Source organism: Raphanus sativus, unplaced genomic scaffold (genome assembly GCF_000801105.2).
Source record: "Raphanus sativus cultivar WK10039 unplaced genomic scaffold, ASM80110v3 Scaffold0911, whole genome shotgun sequence".
NCBI lineage: Eukaryota > Viridiplantae > Streptophyta > Magnoliopsida > Brassicales > Brassicaceae > Raphanus > Raphanus sativus.
This window is the reverse complement of record NW_026616225.1, coordinates 22,501-28,205: the sequence shown is the minus strand read 5'-3', so window position 1 is coordinate 28,205 and position 5,705 is coordinate 22,501.

Below are 5,705 nucleotides of genomic sequence, written 5' to 3'. Positions count from 1 at the left end.
GATGGAGCATCTGGCCAAGGTGGCGCGGATGGAGCCAATCCAAAGTGTGGTGCCTGGCTAACCAAGCATTGGTGTGGACAGTAACAAACTGGATTGCCCTTTGGCTCGGATCATTCCGACTGAGGTTCATGGAAGTCTAGTGGAACAGCAGCAAAAGGCGGCTGAAGAGACTAGGCAGCAGCTGGAGCAAGCTGAACTAGCTAGACAGCTGCAAGAGCAAGCTGAGGAAGCGCAAGGCAGCTACAAGATGACATGGAGGCTGAGGGAGAGTCCTCACATGCTGGTGATCAAGGCGGCCGAGGCATTGGTGCAGCCAATGGTGGAGCTAACCAAGGAAACCAGCTGGTGGAACTACCATGAAAGAGGTGCTTGATGCAATCAAATCAGGCTCATGGGTAGTCAGATGCTGGCTATGACCCAAGTAATCACTCCATTGGTGAATTCATACCGTGGGGCAAGCTCCACAAGTTCAGGTGTGTGGTACCAGGAGCTGCTGGACAAGTTGCACAGTTGATGAGGTGATTGAACTTGATCCGCCAGCTAGAAGATCTGGGTAAGGTGGATTACCTGAAGGTGCTAGAGCACATATCTCGCCTAGGGACAAAGCATTTTGCTGGAAGTGCTGACCCTATGGAGGCGGATGAATGGAGGGACAGGCTGGCCCGGAACTTCAAATCTACAAGGTGCCCTGAGGAGTACAGAGAGACATAGCAGTGCACTTCCTGGAGGGAGATGCACACAACTGGTGGCTGTCTGTGGACAAGCGCACCAATGGTCTATTGAGAAGTTCTCTGACTTTGAGGTTGAGTTCAACCACAAGTATTCCCAGCTGAAGCATGGGATCGTTTGGAGGCCAAGTTCTTGGATTTGACCCAAGGGCGTAGGTCAGTCAGGGAGTATGAAGAGGAGTTCAACCGGCTCAGGAGGTATGTGGGTAAGGAGTTGGAGGATGAGAAAGTTCAGGTCCGCAGGTTCATAAGAGGCCTTAGGGTCGAGCTCCGGACCTACTGCTCAGTCCGTACCTTCCGTACTGTCTCTGAGTTGGTGGAGCGTATGGCAATGCTGGAGACTAACCTTGCTGAAGAGGCCAGACTCAAGAGTAGGAGTCAGGCAAGTGGTACTGGTCATGCTGGTGACCGGAAGAGGAAGAGAGATTCAAGTGATGAGGGTAAGACCTCAGGTGGAAGGCCGGAGTGCCAAAAGTGTGGAAGGCGCCATGGTGGTGAGTGCTGGAGAGCTATGGGAGCTTGCACAAGGTGTGGCAAGATGGACCACTCAGTCCGGGACTGTCCTGGACCAGATCAGAGTCGTGGTCAAGCGGCTGGTGGTGACTCTAGGACTTGCTTCCAGTGTGGGAAGGCCGGACACTTCCGAAAGGACTGTCCTAAGCTTCAGGCTGGATCAGGCAGGATGAGGTCTGAGGTTAGCAAGCCGGAACCAAGCCGTGGCCAGACTTCTGCACCAAGGGTCTATGAGTTGTCTAAGGACACTGATGAGGCCAAGCCTTTCATGGCGATCACTGGTAATGATCTGATCTTATTCTTTTTAAATTTTTAGAAATGCATGGTATGGAACCTAGAATGGATTAGATGCTTAGATTGGGTTTCCTGTAGGGACCCTAAGTATTGGTGGTGTGAAAACACATGTACTTTTCGACACTGGAGCTACACATAGTTTTGTGAGTCCATGTTTGGTCGGAAAGGGTTTGTTCCAGATTGGGACAGGGGATGATCCTGGCCTAGTGAGTGCGGCTGGAGGCCAATTGATGCCCTCATTAGGACGAGTGAAGGATATCCCAGTGGTGATCCAGGACAGGGTAATGCCTGTGGATCTTGTTGTGGTCCAACTCAAGAATCATGAGGTGATCTTGGGTATGGACTGGCTTGGAAAGAATCGGGCCACCTTAGACTGTCACCGGGGGAGGGTGCTGTTTGAGAGTGGGTGTGGACCCCCGATCAGGTTCCAAGGTATTCGTCCAACCTCTGGATGCTTAGTGGTATCAGCAGTCCAAGCGGAAAGGATGCTTGAGCGGGGTTGTGAGGCTTATATTGCCACAATCACCACTAAGGAGGTTGTTGGGGGTGGTAACCCGGACGGGATTCCGCTGGTCAGTGAGTTTGAGGATGTGTTTAGGTCTCCACAGGGCATTCCCCCTGATAGGTCAGACCCATTCATAATAGAACTGGAACCAGGGACGGCCCCAATGTCAAAAAGTCCCTACCGCATGGCTCCTGCTGAGATGGCCGAGCTAAAGAAACAACTAGAGGAGTTGTTGGATAAGGGTTTCATACGCCCTAGTGTGTCGCCTTGGGGAGCACCAGTCCTCTTTGTGAAGAAGAAGGATGGTAGCTTTAGGCTGTGTATTGACTATCGAGGGCTGAATAGGGTTACTATCAAGAATAAGTACCCATTGCCTCGGATAGATGAGCTGTTGGATCAGCTTAAGGGAGCAAGATGGTTCTCTAAGATTGACTTGGCTTCAGGGTATCATCAGATCCCAATTGAACCAAGTGATATAAAGAAGACTGCATTCAGAACCAGGTACGGCCACTATGAGTTTGTGGTTATGCCATTTGGTCTGACCAATGCACCAGCAGCATTCATGAAGATGATGAATGGTACCTTCCGAGACTTCTTGGATGAATTTGTAATCATCTTCATAGATGACATACTTGTATATTCCAAGAGCAAGGAGGATCATGAAAGGCATCTTCGGGCTGTGCTGGGGAGGTTGAGAGAGCAGCAGCTCTTTGCTAAGTTAAGCAAGTGTAGCTTCTGGCAGAAGAGCATTGGCTTCCTTGGACACATTGTGTCAAGTGAAGGTGTGTCTGTTGATCCAGAGAAGGTAGTGGCCATAAAGGCATGGCCTCAGCCTAAGAATGCCACAGAAGTCAGAAGCTTCTTAGGGCTGGCCGGCTACTACAGGAAGTTTGTGAAGGGCTTTGCTAGCTTGGCACAGCCTATGACTCAGTTGACAGGAAAGGATGTTAAGTTTGTATGGTCTGAGGAGTGTGAGAGAAGCTTCTCTGCGCTTAAGGACATGCTTACTAGTGCACCAGTCCTTGTCCTGCCTGAGGAGGACCAACCATATGTGGTGTACACAGACGCCTCCATTACTGGATTAGGATGTGTACTGACCCAACATGGGAAGGTCATTGCATACGCCTCAAGGCAATTGAGGAAGCATGAGGGTAATTACCCCACACATGACCTAGAGATGGCAGCTGTGGTGTTTGCCCTGAAGATTTGGAGATCATATCTTTATGGTGCCAAGGTTCAGATACTTACAGACCATAAGAGTCTGAAGTATATCTTCACTCAGCCTGAGTTGAACTTAAGGCAAAGGAGGTGGATGGAGTTTGTGGCAGATTATGATCTGGACATAACTTACTATCCAGGGAAGGCCAACTTAGTGGCTGATGCTTTGAGCCGGAGAAGGGCTGAGGTCTCAGCTGAAAAGGAGGCTGACATATTGGAAGGGATGGTCCGGTCACTCAACCTTAACACACTGGCCAGTGCTGATGAGCCATTGGGGTTAGAGGCAGTGGATCAGGCCGATCTCCTTACCAGGATTTGTACAGCTCAGAAGCTGGATGAGAACCTTCAAAAGGTTGCTCTCAACGACAAGACTGAGTACCAAACCACAAGCAATGGTACCATCTTGGTTAATGGGAGGATAAGTGTTCCTAACAATAGGGAACTCAAGGAAGAGATTATGAGGCAAGCTCATAGATCTAAGTTCTCAGTACATCCTGGACTGAACAAGATGTACAGAGATTTGAAGAGGTATTACCACTGGGTGCGCATGAAGACCGATGTGGCCGAGTGGGTGGCAAAGTGCCCCATTTGTCAATTGGTCAAGGCGGAGCACCAAGTGCCCAGTGGACTACTCCAAAGTTTACCCATTCCGGAATGGAAGTGGGATCACATTACTATGGATTTTGTGACTGGTTTCCCTACGACCAGGAACAAGAAAGATGCTGTTTGGGTGGTGGTCGATAGGCTAACCAAGTCGGCTCACTTCTTGGCAATAAAGAAGGGGGATGGTGTGGATGAGATTGTGCAGATTTACATCAATGAAATAGTGAGGTTTCATGGGGTACCTGCAAGTATTGTGTCGGATAGAGATCCGAGGTTCACATCCTACTTTTGGCAAGCTTTCCAAAAGGCCTTAGGCACAAGAGTGCACATGAGTACAGCTTATCATCCTCAGACTGATGGTCAGTCAGAGAGAACAATCCAGACGCTGGAGGACATGTTAAGGGCTTGTGTTTTGGACTGGGGAGAGACCTGGGAGAAGCACTTGCCTTTGGTAGAGTTTGCTTACAACAATAGCTTCCATACGAGCATTGGTATGTCACCATATGAGGCTTTGTATGGGCGGCCATGCAGGACACCATTATGCTGGACCCAAGTGGGGGAGCGCAGCATGATTGGTCCTGAAATTGTGGAGGAGACCACAGAGAAGATCAAATTTGTCAAAGAAAAGATGAAGGAAGCTCAGGATAGACAGAAGAGCTACGCGGACAAGAGGAGGAAACATCTTGAGTTTGAGGTGGGTGACCTAGTGTACCTCAAGATGATTACCTTCAGAGGCAGGACCAGGGTTTCTGGAAGAAGGAAACTGGATCCTAGATACTTAGGTCCATTCAGGATCACCGAGAGAGTGGGCGCAGTGGCATACAAGTTGGATTTGCCATCAGCAATGGATGCATACCACAATGTGTTCCATGTGTCCCAACTAAGGAAGTGTCTATCCGAGCAGGATGTGGTGTTGCCTGAGATTCCCAAGGATCTTGGTAAGAACCTGACCTTAGAGACAAGGCCGGTTCGAATCATAGATAGAGCAGAGAAGGCAACAAGGAAGAAGACAGTACCTATGATCAAGGTAGTGTGGGAGAGTAATGGCAAGGACATTATCACTTGGGAAACTGAGGCAAGGATGAAGGCTGAGTACCCTGAGTGGTATGATCAGTATGTTAGTGAAGATGCACTTGTTTTGGATTCGAGGACGAATCCCTATCAAGTGGGGGAGACTTGTCATGTCCCCGATCCTAGATAGGATCGGCCGGATGGACCATGGTGCGAGGGGATGCACCAAATCAGGTCTAATGACCTAAGATAAGGCGTATCATGGTCCGAGAAGTGGGTTAAGGGTATCAGGAGGCTGAAACTTAACCAAGGCAAGGAAGGTTCAAGCTTAAGGAAGCTGGACAAGGGTTTAGACAGCTGGCCGGAGTGTGAAACAAGCTCGGGCAGCTAGGATGAAGTGTGAGGTAGTTCACAGTAGCTCACAAGAGTACTGGTCAGCTCCAGTAGCTGGAGTGTTAGCTCACTCAGCTGGTGACACTAGTGGTCAGCTCATCTCAGCTTGGAGGAGTGTTATGAGTTGAGATGGTGTGACCGGACCATGGACGGTTATGGTCCGGTGGGATGGTGGTGCGGTCCGGTGAGGCCAAGTGAGCTGGTGGTGCAACTAGACACTTGGTCAAGTGCTAGCTGATGCTGATCGATGAAGAGAAGCAGTTGGGATGGCGGTTGATTTATCATGGTGTTTGCATAATTTTTAGAGACCTATCCGAGTGGGTCAAGGTTTGGGACAGAAACTAGTTCTAAGGGACTTAACCATGCATTGCTAGACTTGTTGCTAGGATATCAGTTTGATTGGTATTTGATTGTACTTTATATGATTGCAGGATCTGGTC